Source organism: Sus scrofa, chromosome 17, assembly GCF_000003025.6.
Source record: "Sus scrofa isolate TJ Tabasco breed Duroc chromosome 17, Sscrofa11.1, whole genome shotgun sequence".
In the NCBI taxonomy this organism is placed as follows: Eukaryota; Metazoa; Chordata; class Mammalia; order Artiodactyla; family Suidae; genus Sus; species Sus scrofa.
The window spans coordinates 57,479,890-57,493,576 of record NC_010459.5 but is presented as its reverse complement, the minus strand read 5'-3'; the positions used below and the strand labels follow the sequence as shown (position 1 = coordinate 57,493,576).

The following is a 13,687-nucleotide window of genomic DNA, read 5'->3' as shown; positions in this document are numbered from 1 at the left end:
TCTTCCGGGTCTGCTTCCACCCTGCCCCATGGATGGTGGACAGACAGGTCGGTCTCCCTAAATTTTCCAAGGCTAATGCTGTGCTGTTTTGGGGCTGCAAAAGTGCAGCACTGGGCCAGTCCACGCTGACAGAGAGGGGTTCACATGAGCACATGACCAGGAGGTGGGGACCGTGGGGCCGTCTTGGAGTCTGCCTTCCACGTGGAGGAAGGCATGAAAGATGCAAGTCAGCAGATGCGTCAGAGTCCCAAGTAAGGTAATAGCAGAATGATGGATGAGTTCACGCTCCCTGAGGGCAGGGACTGGTCACTTCTGCTCTGTACCACGGCTCTCTGCCTGGGGCCGGGGCACTCTGGCACCAAGTCAACAGTGAGTTAATGAATGGACTGATTTGCCTGGATGTGAATATCTGAAAAATCATGGGGCAGGAGCGAAGGCTCTTGCTTTCTGGTTCCAAACCAAGATTCCATCTACCAAAATGCTCCACTGAATGGGTGTCCTTCCTGTTTTGGGGTTTCCCGTTAATTTTTATTTTCCTAAAAGCCACTTACCGCATTTTCTTAGCTCTGGGTTGGGTATTTAGTGGTTATTTGGGTTCACGTCTTTTGGGGAATTAATAAGAAAATTTCCAGTCTCTCCCAGGAATAGTTTCAGGGCTTCCCTCTAGCTCAGCCAAGGCACACACATTCATCAAGAGAGACACAGCACCTTTTCATGTGAACGGAAAGATCAGGGCGTAATTTCATAAGCGCTCAACCGCCCACCCGTCTCCAGTTTTTAAAACCTAAAAAACAAGACCCGAGAATTAAAGATGTTGCATGCTCTCTGTTGCCCTCCGGCTCCACGTCACACCAGGAGCTGTGTGACCCCAGACGGGAGGGTTTGGGGGCTTTGCTTTGGGAGATCCTGCAGCTAGTATTTTCCAGCAAGAAAGAAGGTGGAGGGAAAGAAGCAGCAAGCGAGCCAGGCAAACAGGACACAGCGCAGGCGCAAACCCAGAGAGGCGGCCACAGCCCACGTCTCATTTATTTCAACGAGGCATTGCCTCTCCAGTCTGTCTGCCCCCATCTCTCCATCCCCACTGCTCCTCCCCTAGGCCAGGTGGCTCACCTCCAGCACTCGTGACATTGGGCAAGATCATGGTGGGGGCACCGTCCTGGGCACTGCAGGACATTTAGGGGTACCTCTGGCCTCTACCCACTGGATGCCAACAGCAATGCTTCTGACAACCAGAAATGTTTCCAGACGTTGGCAAGTGTCAGGGCTGGGAACAGGGCTGCCCTGGCTGAAAACCTGCAGCATAGTCCAAGCCATCCCCTTCTGGGCCCTGCTTCCCCTCCTCCCTGGCCTCCTGGCTTCCACGGCAGCCAACTCGTGCTTTGCCGCCAAAGACACGTGACACGTTTTCTTTGACTGCAGAAGAGCACCTGCACCCTCAGGGTCTAGAACAATGCCTGGGATGGAGCAGATGCTCCAAAAGTATTTGCCGGATGATGACAAGCTCCTGGGGCAGAGTCCATACCCCTTCTTCTCTACACCCAGTGCCCAGGTCAGCAGGCCCTTGGCTTCTCTGAGGCTTGCAGCCAAGTTCATCCTCCCTGGAAGCATGAATGGAGGCCCGAACAACCTCCTAAGGGGAACATTTCTAATTTACAGCTGCAGAAACCAGAGCATGATGGTTAAAATCATCTTTCCAGGATCTTTTGCAGCAGAGTTGGAGTCTATCTGATTCCCGGAATGCAGAGAAATTCCTCTGGAAAAAACCCAGTCCCCTATAAAACAGGAAAGAAGTGTCCTGGAAGCTGACCAGACCACAAGGCGCTGCTTCCTCTGCCCTGCTGGGGGACACAGGACAAGTCCCATCACCTGGGTCTCCGCGTCTCCCTTTCAAGCATGCTGAGGTTGCAGGGACGTCTGTAAACACCCTTGCGGCTGCAGGAGGCTTGGATCCAGTTCTCGCCCCTGCATCCGCGGTACCCAGGGGCTCACGCGGACCTGCGGGCCCGCCCCGCCCCGCGGGCGGGAGGCCCTCGCCCGGCCCCTCGCCACGCTGCGCGCTCCCTGCGCATTTGGTTCCAATTCTCCAAATTCCTTTGCACGTTTTGCTGTCACGATGAGATAAAATCAAGCAAATGTGAACTGAGAGGCGGGAGAGCCTGGGAAAACGCAAAAGGAAAAAAGAGAGAATCTGGGGTTGTTAGCACTGCCCTCGCTGAGGCCCCCAGGATGCGGGTTTGGGGCTGTGGGGGAGCAGTGAGGGGCCGCCACCTCCCAGAGCAGGGACGGAAGGGGTGGCCCTTCTGAACCCAGCGACTGTTTCCCAGGGCAGAGTCCCTGGGAGCTGGGGCTCCAGAGGCTGCACAAACCCCACTGCAGGTTGGGGCCCGGTGGGCGGGGTCCACACCCGCGCTCAGCCAGAGGACCCGGGGCCCTGGGAATGACTCCGGATCTCCCGGGTTCTGCAAACAAGACCAGGAATTTACATTCTTGTGTGAAGCCTTGCAGCGTTTAAATGTCAGGACGCCGCGAGGGGCCCAGCCTCGCGCCCTGGCCGATCCCAGAGGGTCTGTGCCCTCCGGCCTGCCCGCCGGGCCATCGTCGCTGCCCTGGCCTTCTCAGAGTGACCTTTTGCTCTTTTGCTTAATAACATAAATGTGTTATTTAACAGGCGATTACCACGGACAGACACGGACCTAAAGGCGTGACAAATCTCTTAGTTGGTTCCATTCCCATAACAGCCCTGCCCAGTGGTACTGTTATCAGCTCTTTCTGCAGATGGGGAGACGGAGGCCCCCCAGAGGCCCAGGCTTTCCTTACCTCTGAACAAACAATACCTCTTCTCTGAGCCTGGGTTTCCTGGGCTCGGCGAACCCCAGGTAAGGCAAAGAGTGGTTACAAAAGGAGAGGGGTTTGCAGGATGGGGGAGCAGGGCCGAGCAGCTGCAATAGGGTGTTCCTGGCTTAGCCACTTGATAAGGCGTTTTGGAAGTTGTCATGTGCTGTGGGTTCAATTTTTGTCCCTCCTCAAATTCATATTTGAAGTCCTAACACTCTCCCCCCAGATCCTCAGAACCAGACCTTACTTGGAAAAAGGTCCTTGCAGATGTAATTAGCTAAATGACGGTGAGATTACGCTGGTGGGGTGGAGGGGGAGCTCATGCAAAGTGGCTGATGTTTCTGTAAAATCGGGACATTGGAACACGCGGAACACCCCGTGAGGACTGGAGTTGTGCTCCCACAGGCCTGGGAACCACCAGAAACTGGGAGGTTAGTGTGGACGGAGTGCCTGGAACAGAGGCTTCTCCTCAGAGGGAGCACAGCTCTGCCAGCACTTTGATCTTGAACTTGCAGCCCCCAGAACTGTGAGACCATAGCTTTCCACTGTTGTAGCCTCTTGTTTCATGGTTTATTACCATCCCAGAAACTCACCCATCATTGCTACTACGGCCTCAATGTGATGTTGTGGTTCCTTCCTTTTGCTTTGTAATCCTTTGGGTGTCCAGTTAGAGAAGGCTGATTTTCCATCCATCTTTAAACATGTATCAGAGCACTTGCTCTCTAAAGCTCGGAGCTGGAGGCTGGGGGTGGGGCAAAGGGATAGCGCTGAGTTAGCTGGCAGGGGGCATCTCCCCCATTCAAAACTGGCATCCTTGTCGGCAACCTCAGTGGTACCCAGCGCAGGTGGGGAAGCAATATGGAGGTGAGGGGCTCCGGACCCCAGAGCGGCCTCATTCACTGCCTGCTGTGATTTTCATAGACCCTGATTCTCCAAGCGGGAGATTTTGTTCCTCCCCCTCGGGAATATTTGGCAGTATCTGGCACATTTTGGTTGTTACAGCTGGGCGCAGGTGCTACTTGCATCTAGAGGGTAGAGGCCAGGGATGCCGCCAGACGTCCCATGGTACCCAGGATATCCCACTGCAGACAGTTATCCAGCCCCAGTGTCCGTAGCACAGCAGGTGTGAAACTGCTGTCGACAAACGAGACAGGGGTGAAGATCCTGGCTGGGCCCCTGTCCTGCTGGGAAGACCTCAGCCACTCTCTACCTCCTTTGAGCCTCAGACCCCTTATCTGTAACTTGGGCCATGTGGGCTCTGGGTGGTCCCCGGGAGACCCCTGGTCCTGAGCCTGGCAGGTAGTGGGAGCTCAACCAACCTTCTCTTTCTTAGCGGGGAAGTTACTGCAGAAGCACTTGGATGGACTGCTTCTCTAAAAAGAAATATTTTAAATTAAGATAAAGCATGTCCCGTAAATTGTGATGAACATATTTTTAAAGATTCATAACTGCTGTATTGATCTAAGAGGCTGTTCATCATAACCCCGACTTCAACTTAAGAACTTCCTGGGGGCGGGGAAGGTAACTCCATATTAATTGTACGTGCTGATTCGAGGTGCACTTTGTTTCTGTCCCAAATTAAAAGAGGTGTTGCAGCTTCCACTTGTGAGCCAGTGTCAGCATGGTGTTGTATTCAGAGGAAATTCAAACCGAATCCCCAAATCCTTGAAAAGCCACATTTATCCTTGCTGGAAACTGCTTAAGGATTAAGAGGGAATTGCTCAGCCTATCATGCAGCAAAGTTTGCTAAGAAATGATTCCTCATGTGGTCTCAGCTCTCACTGTGAAGAGACAAGGTATTGATCAGTGTCCGCTCAGGGAAGAAGCAGAGTAAAAAGCAAGTCAGTCACACCCCCCCAAAGATCCTCTACAAGATGAAAATCCACAAAGGTTTACTAAACAGGCGTGGAAGGATGGATGGATGGATGGGTGGGTGGATGGGTGGATGGCTGGGTGGATGGGTGGCTGTTTAGAAGGATGGATGGATGGATGGATATAGGAAATGGGGTTAAATTCATAAACACAAAGAAACAGGCTGAGCAGTGAGATAGATATAGACGTGTAGAGAGAGATCTCCTTTTAGGCATGCATAATTCATTAAGGCAAAAAATAATGCAGCGTGTATATGGTGCCACTCAAATTTGTTCCCAGAGAAGGTCACGCAAAGAGTTTCTTTGCAGAAAATTGCTAATCCCCTTGTGACTTCCTGGTTAGGAAAAGGTTAGAGAAACATGCAAAGAAATGGGCCCTTTCATCGAGGAGCAGCTCAAAGACATTCTTTCCTTCTCTCCTTGCTCAGGCGACTTCTGAAAAGAGTCTACCCTGGTTTCATTTTAGAAACAAAGTCTTCAGCCCTTTCTCTACTCTCTCTTCTCCTGCTGCCCCTGGAACTGGCCCCATCTGGCCAATTCAGGAGACCCCCTCTCTCCGGAAAGGGGAGGAGCTGGCCTTCAAGACCACCTTGCCTGATCTGCTGTTAGGCTGCCCACATCTGTCCTCAGCTTCTAGCAAAAAGTACAATAATTGTCTTTGGAGTGCTTCTCCCCTATTCTTAGCCTATTGCCTTGAGGGTAGCTTGAGGCTCCCTCATCAGCTCAGGATCACCCAATAATTCAATAGAGGGTCACCCAGTGGGGGTCCATAAAACATGCAGAGATGTTCGCTGAGGCTGACAGTTCTCTCTTCTGCTGCATGGTGGTGAAGATGTGACACCCGGAGCTTCTGCAGCCATTTTGTAAACCAAGATTCCAATCCTAGCACTGTGTTTGAGTTGGAAATTGCGTTGTATCTAATCCCAATGGGTGAACTCACACCTCATTTTTATTTTTTATTTTTATTTTTTATAATTACTCCATGAATTTCATTACATTTATACTTGTATGCTGGTCATCACAACCCAATTTATAGCATTTCCATCCCAAACCCCCAGCACACCTCATTTTGAAATCAAGCCAGACTGCTCTGAATTTTCTGTCACTTGCAGTCAATAGCAAAAGCTGTAGGTTGTTCAGAGAACATTTGTGTTCTCCTCCCTCTCATCTACCCCTCAGCCAAGGTAACCCAACCCCCATCCCGATCCAAGGTGAATCCTGATCGGTCTAAGCCAATTGTGACAATCCCATTGCACTAAGCAGTGGTTGCTTCAGGCATGGGCATTGCACACAATTCTGACCACTGAAGGGTGCAGGGGGCTCCGCAAGGGCTGCTGGGAAACATCCCGCTGCTCTTTAACCAGACCCCCAGGACGCACCAGCCTCACTCAGCCTCTGGAGGTTATGGCCTTGGGATGAGATGCTGAGTAGGGGGGAAGCCATCCTGGACCAGGAAAGAAGCCACATGGGACACTGACCCACACCTGCCCACAGCCTGTTCTGTAACTTCTCCATTTCCTTCCTGCCTGTGGGAAAAAAAGCCTCCAATCTCTTCCATCTCACCTTTTGGCCTGCCTGGGGCACCTGTTTGTTTGTTTTTTGCTTTTTAGGGCCGTATCTGTGGCAGATGGAGGTTCTCAGGCTAGGGGTCCAATTGGAGCTACAGCTGCCAGCCTACGCCACAGCCAGGGCAACGTGGGATCCGAGTCATGTCTTTGGCCACAGCTCACCACAACACCGCATCCTTAACCCACTGAGCAAGGCCAGGGATCGAACCCGCAACCTCATGGTTCCTAGTCGGATTCATTTCTGCTTCGCCTTGACGGGAACTCCTAGGTTTTTTTAAATGAATTTATTTTTCCTGAATTAGAGTTGATGTATAATATCATATGTTACAGGTATACAGTATAATGAGTCACCACTTTTAAGGTTTATACTCCACTTATTGTTATTATAAAATATTCCCCACATTGTGCAATATGTCCTCATAGATTATTTGATACCTACCAGTCTGTGCCTCTTAATCCTCTGCCCCTGTTGCCCCTCCCCCTCCCCTTTCCCCACTGTTTCTATATCTAGAGGTCCCCTTAGATCAGCTGTCAGCTCCTCAACAGAATTTGACCAAGAGGTCTTTTTCTTTTCATCCTTTCTAGGTCAATTTCAGCTCAAACTATCAGAGACCGCATCAGCAAAGCAAAAGCCTGCGTGTGTTTATGTTCGGATTTTTCTTCTCTGACTCACTGTGGGATGGAGGTAGAGGGACCGGTACCATTCACTCCCCAGAGAGAAGAAATGCAAGTACTTCCTCCTGGGACATTCCTTGGGAGTTCTGAACCCGTGAGAGGCAGACTCTCAGAGATCGCGTAAAACAGTTTTGTATTGTGGTAAAATACATACAACATAAAATTTGCTCTTTAATTCGGTGGCGGTAATGAAATGTGCAATGTTGTGCAACTACTGGCGATTTCCAAAATTTTTGCATCGACCCAAACAGAAATTCCGTACCTATTAAGCAATCTGTCCCCATTCTTCCCTCCTCGCTAGCCCCTGGGAATTCTAGTCTCTTTCTTGTCTCTATGTCTTGCCCACTCCAGATTATCTCCTACCGGTTGAATCATTTGTCCTTTTCCCTTTGCATAATGATTGCAAGGTTCAGCCAGGATGTAGCATTTTCAGAACCACTTTTCTTTTTAAGGTTAAATAACGTTTCATATTAAGTATATGCCACTATGTGTGTATCCATGCACCTGCTGATAGACTCTAAAAATTGTCTTCACCCTCTGGCCGTTGTGAACAATCCTGCAGAGAACATTGGTGTACAAGCATCTGTTTGAGCTCCTGTTGTGATTTTTTTGGGCATTTACCTAGGCATGGAATGCCAGGTCATATGGTCATTCTATGTTTAACTCTTTGAGGGACTTCCCCACTGTTTTTTTCATAGGTAATGACCACTTATTTGCTTTCACTCATTTTTTATTGAAGTACAATTGATTTCCAACATTATATTAGTTTCAGATATAGAGCATAGCGGTTCAGTAGTTTTACAGATTACACTCCATGAAAGTTTGTACAAAGTAACGGCTGTAATTCCCCATGCTGTACAATAGACCCTTGTATATTGCTTATCGATTTTTTTCATCTTTAATGATTTCTATTTTTTTTCCATTATAGCTGGTTTTGCTTATCTATGATATACATAGGTGTTTGTATCTCTGAAGCCCATACCCCTAGCTTGCCCGCCCCCATCTCCTCGCTCCCCTTTGGTAACCACTAGTTTGTTTTCTATGTTGTGAGTCTGGTTTTGTTTTGCATGTATATTCATCGGTATTCATTTTTATTTCTTTATTTTTATTTTTATTTTTTATTTATTTGTCCTTTTAGGGTCACACCCTGGGCATATGGAAGTTGCTGGGCTAGGGGTTGAATCAGAGCTGTAGCTGCTGGTCTACACCACAGGCACAGCAACAGGGGATCCAAGCTGTGTCGTGACCTACCCCACAGCTCACAGCAACGATGGATCCTTAAGCCACTGATCGAGGCCAGGGATCAAACCCACCTCCTCTTGTGTACTAGTTGGGTTCATTGCTGCTGAGCCATGATGGGATTCCAAATGTAAATGACATCATGCAGGACTGCCCAACTGTTTCCACACTGGCTGCACTATTTTACATTCCCCCCAGCAATGTACCAGGACTCAGTTTACCTCCATCTTCATCAACACTGGTACTTTACTTTTAGAATGATTATGATAACCATCCAGTGGGTATGAAGGGGTAACTCATGGCAGCTTTGGTTTGTATTTCCCTAATGATAATGATATTGCAAATATTTTTAGGTGCTTATTGGCCATTTGTACATCTTCTTTGAAGAAATGTCTATTCAAGTCCTCACCCATTTTTCAACTGGGTTGTCTGCCTCTTTGTTGTTGCGTTGTAAGAATTATACGTCAACTTGGGAATTATTCTGGATCTGAAACTCTTATCAGATGCATGATTTGAAAATCTTTTCTCCCATTCTGTGGGTTACTGTTTCATTCTCTTCATAATGCCCTTTGAGATGTACAAATTTTTAATTGCGATAAATCCAACGTACCTATTTTTCTTTTGGTGTTCATGATTTCAGTGTCATACCTAAGAATCCACTGCTGACTCCAAGGTTGGAGATCATTTTAAATCACTAAGTATTGCCTGTCTCTCAAGTTCTACTCCAAATTTCCTATGCATAAGGGCCTTATTGTCCTAATCTACCAGGGGACTGAGTTGGCTGGGAGGGAGGGAGGGAGGTAGAGAGGTAGGTAGACTGGTACTTAGCGATATCTATATCTATGTTACATAGATAGGTAGGTAGATAATTTTATTTATTTGTTTAGCCCGTGTAGCAAGTTTTTATAGTCTCTTTCTTTGGTCATTGCCCCCTGGTCATTAAGGTGGTTCCAAGAGTCAGCCTGGCCAATCACAGTAGCCTATGTCCCTGGATTAGAGATTGGTTCCAAGGGTTGTCATGCAACCCAAGAGGGACCAAGGAGACCTTCCCTGGGATGGGACAGACACTGGCTGGAAAGAAGAATCCTCTTTCCATCCAGGCTGGCAAGCTGTAACTCTAGGCAGCTGTGTTCTTCACCACATAAGGTCCTATCTGCCAGAGGTGAGAACAAAGCTGAGAGGCAGAGCAGGTTGAGACCCGCAGAGATGGAGACAGGCTAGGGTGGGGGAGTTGTGGGGTGGGGAGGTCCCTGCTCCAGTCCCAGGGGCCCCCATTCCTTCAGAATGTCCTTGTACCTTGCGAGCCTGTCCCAGGACCCTCTCCGGTAACAGGAGCCAGTTCCTTTCTCCTTCCGTTCTTTGGGGGTAAATTTCAATCACTTGAAACTAAAACCACTCTGGTCTCCCCTCCAGCCTCTGCTTCCTTTTATTGATTTATCAGCACCCGAATACATCTCAGTCCCAAATCTCCAAAGCCTTGACTCTTCTGTGTCTTCTGCCCACACTTCACTCTGGAACTCCAGCTTCAAGACTCAGGCTATAATCTTCCTCCTCGGTCAGCCCGCCCTGCCCTCCAACCCTCTGGCAAAACGCACTGATTCTCTTCCATGCACCATCCCATGATGTCATAACACCTCGGAGCTCTACCATTTTGCTCGCACACCTCTCTCCACTCGATCATGGACTTTCTGGGGGCAGCCACCGAGTCTACTGTAATTGGATCGCCAGCATCTAGCCCAGGGTCAGCACAATGCAGGGTCTCCCTAAGCACCTGCAGAATGACTAAACTGGGCTCACAGGCAGACATGCCAACCCTGGGCTCCACACTTACTTGCCGTGTGCACTATGAGCAGGTAATTCACCTCATGTTGCCTCGTTTGTAGAATAGGTTGATAATAAACAGCATTTCCTTCCTGCAGCTCCATGGGGATTTAGTGAGCGATGTGTCCTGCTCAGCTCTGCTGCCATGGCTCTCTTCCATCTCCCTCTGTCTCTTTCAGGCTCTCAGCTCTGCCTCCCTCAGTCTCCTGAGCCTCACTCACAGCAGCCAAGAAAACAGGCAGCCCCAAGACATCCTACCAGCAACCTTCTTGACCAACACCTGCGTCTGAATTCCAGGGAGGACTCCGATTGGTCCGTTTGAGTCTTGGATCCACCCTGGACCAATCACCACGTCCAAGGAAGTGGTGCACTCTCATTGGCCAGCCAGCTTCTGCCCCACCCTTGCAGTGAGGGATTAATGGGCCAACCTGGGTCACACGGGGTGGGGGTGAGGGAGCTCTTCCAAAGAGTCGATGCTGGATATTGTAGGAAAAACAATCTTTCCGCTGCACTGAGGTTCCTTAATTTAATCTTCCCATTACATTCAGAAATAAATAGTATCACACCTTGTTTATACACAGGATCAAGGTTCAAAAAGATTTTTAAGCAGCAGTCCCAGGGTTGGAAGAAAGTGGGAAAGCGCCTCCCTCCTCCCTGCCCGCCCTTCTCTTTGTCCCGCCAGGTCCTTGCAGGGCCTTGTCATCTGCTCCTGCTCCAGACCCAGCCATGGGAAAGGTGATTCTCCGCTGCTGGAATCTGGTGTCATGTCAGATTTGGGGACAATTATTTACTGTCTTAATTTTTATCCTGCCCTCCATACTTGTTATACCTGCGAGTGTTACACCCGTCCAGTCTCCTGTGCTCACGACGCCTGTGTGTGTCACACCTGTGCTTATAACCCCTGCGGGTGTCACACCTGTCCTTGCCACACTATTCCAGCCAGACTCCTGTGCTCGCTACACCTGTGTATGTCTACGCCTCCATTCCCGTGTTCCTTCCATTTTAGAACAACGAGTGCACAGAGATCCTACCCTGGAGGGCCGGCGTCTGGTGGCGGTGAGAGTCGAGGTTCTGGCATCCGCACGCGTGAGTTCAAATCTCAGCTCTGCCGGTTATTAGCTGTGTGACCCAAATCAAATTAGGCACCTCCTCTGTGCCTCAATTTCTTCCCCTCTCTGGCCTGGGTTAGTAATAGCGTCACCTCTTCAGATTTGCTGGAGAACCCTATAAGACTGATGCACGCCGAGGTGGTTTGACAGAAGCACGTGGGGCGTACACTCAAGGTCCCAGTCTTTCACAGGTCCTTCCGAGGCCCTGGGCAGGGCCCCTGGGATGTCTTCCCATGGGCATATGTTTTTGTAAAATCTGCAAAAGTTCAGTGATTTCATTGCAATCCGTTGAGGCCACTAAGTCCTCGTACTCCACGCCCCCCGCCCCCGTGTCAGGTGAGGCGGAAGATGGTGAGCATTTGGAGCCACTTAGTTTGAACTTGCTAAGCTGGGGCTGTGTGGTTTCAGGGCTGGGTCTAGGGTGAGGTAGAGAGGCCTTCAGGATGCAAAATCGAGGACAGGTTTCCCCGCCCTGAGAGCACGCACCACCTTTGGGTGAAACCACCTGTTTCACCCTGGCCTCCCCCTGCTGGCCTCCCCCCTCGATTTTCTTTCTGTTATATTGAGAAATAGAGTCACTGACAATGACGTTTCTCATATTCGCTGTTGTAAAAACTTCTTCCCTGAGCTAGCTCCTTCCTGAGTCTGTGTCTACGGGGCCAGCACGTCTCCAAGGAAAGGAGGAAAAAGAAACCCACTTTAATCTCCACTAAATGGCCGCATTTCAGCACGTCTGGAACTGCGGCCCCCTTCAAGTAGAGAAATCACTTAATTCGCCCTGAAAAATCCTGAGAATCTTAATATTCTCTCATCTTAGCAGGCGATCTGAGTTTAAAAAAAAAAAAAATCAGTAGAAATTCAAAACTTTCACATGAAGTTTGAATTTGACTGGAAACATTTAATGTATTTAAAAATAGAAATGTAAATGTAATCTGTGTTTTCCTCCTGCTGTCAGAAGCCCTCTCTCCTGCTCTGACTGAGGCATTAACAAATTAACATGTTATGATTGTGCTGTGAAAAGTTGCATCATAATTGTTACAGCCACAGTCCCGAGGCTCTGGAGTTGAGCTTCCCAAACTCTTTTATAGAGAGTACAAATTAGATGCTTTTCATATATGCTATCTAATTTTAATTAAAATTTGCCCTAAAGCTATCCTTCACAGCTTCGAAGTTGCTGGAGTTTTGTCATCTTGGGGTGGCGAACATTTGCAGTTGCTAATGTCAAAATCTGTACCCATGGAAACCGTTTTCCAACCACTTTCCCAGGACGAGCTCAAATCTGCCAGCGTTTTGCCTTCAACTTGCTTCACGAATGATCATCTGTTGAGAGAAGGATGCTTCTCTGTGGGCAAAGGGGAACCGTGAGACCCGGAGAATTTCGGGCCAGGGTTTCAGATTCAGGGGGCATCGCGGCCTCTCTGAATGTTTCATTTTTCTTCGTCTGTAAAACGAAGAGCATCGTGACCCCATCGGGTCCTACTGAGGTGTCAAAGTCACTTGAGGCCTTGACATGGGGAAGAGGAGGAAAAAGCATCCTTCTGAAAAGCTGTAACATTGCACCTGGGCTCAGCCACCTGACCAGGCATGCTGGGAAGATGTTTGTTTTGTTTTTAATTTTCATTTTAATGACCGAAATAAGACAGACCTAAAACCGGAGCTTCTGGAAGAAGCATTTGTTCTTGCCAGTCTTGTATCTCTCCTCAAACTTGACCTTGGCCTCTCGTCGGGCCTTGCGTTTGAGTGCAGGGTCTCTGAAGACATCCTTGTTGACCACAGTTTTGTGCAAGGGGATATCCACGGAGTACCTTGTGGGCATGAGGTGATTATCATTATAAACTTTACAAAAGACTGGATCTTTGAGCTCTTGGCAATTTTCTTCTTGCCCATGGCAGCTGTCACTTTGCGGGGATAGCGATCAATTCCAGCCACCAGGGCATGGCTGTAGGGTTGGTCTGAGGTGCCATCATCAGTGTTCTTTACGATGACTGCTTTGCGTCCAGAGTAGCGACCGGCCAGGACCAGCACCACCTTCCCGGGTTTCACGAACTTGCCCATTTCTGCAGAGGAAGGAGAAGGAGCCGCTCAGGAATCCGCAAGCTCAGGCGGTGGGCCCCGAACTTCAGGCTGCGCTCACTGTCGCCTCAGCTCAGGCCGCTCGCAGGACAGGATCCGAACGAAGCCGCCAGAGCCCAAGGGACAGAAAGCAGTCGACACCCACCCGCAAGTCGACCCCCCCCCCCGGGGAAGATGTTTTTAAAAGCACGTTTTGAAAGTTATCAGGAAAACGTAATTGTCAAGGTCCTTGAGCTTCGCGAGGTGGTCACGGGGAAGGTGTTGGAGCTAGAGTGAACATTGGGGGACCCCACTCAAATTTCACTGACAATGCCTTGGAACCCTTCGGGGTCAAAGTCCCCATCCCCCATTTCCCTAGAGGGATTGGATAACTGGGATGAAAGCCTCTCCCTTGTCTGCATCCTGGTAGCATCTAAGGTGTGGATTCAACTATGCCCGGGTAAGGCGTCCCAAACCCAGGCAGAGATCACACAGGCCACTTGGCTGGAGGCGCCTG

At 49.4% G+C, this 13,687-nt stretch overlaps 1 pseudogene; it reads right to left on the bottom strand.

The window, feature by feature from the left end:
* Positions 12,738-13,216, bottom strand: LOC100625508 (annotated as a pseudogene).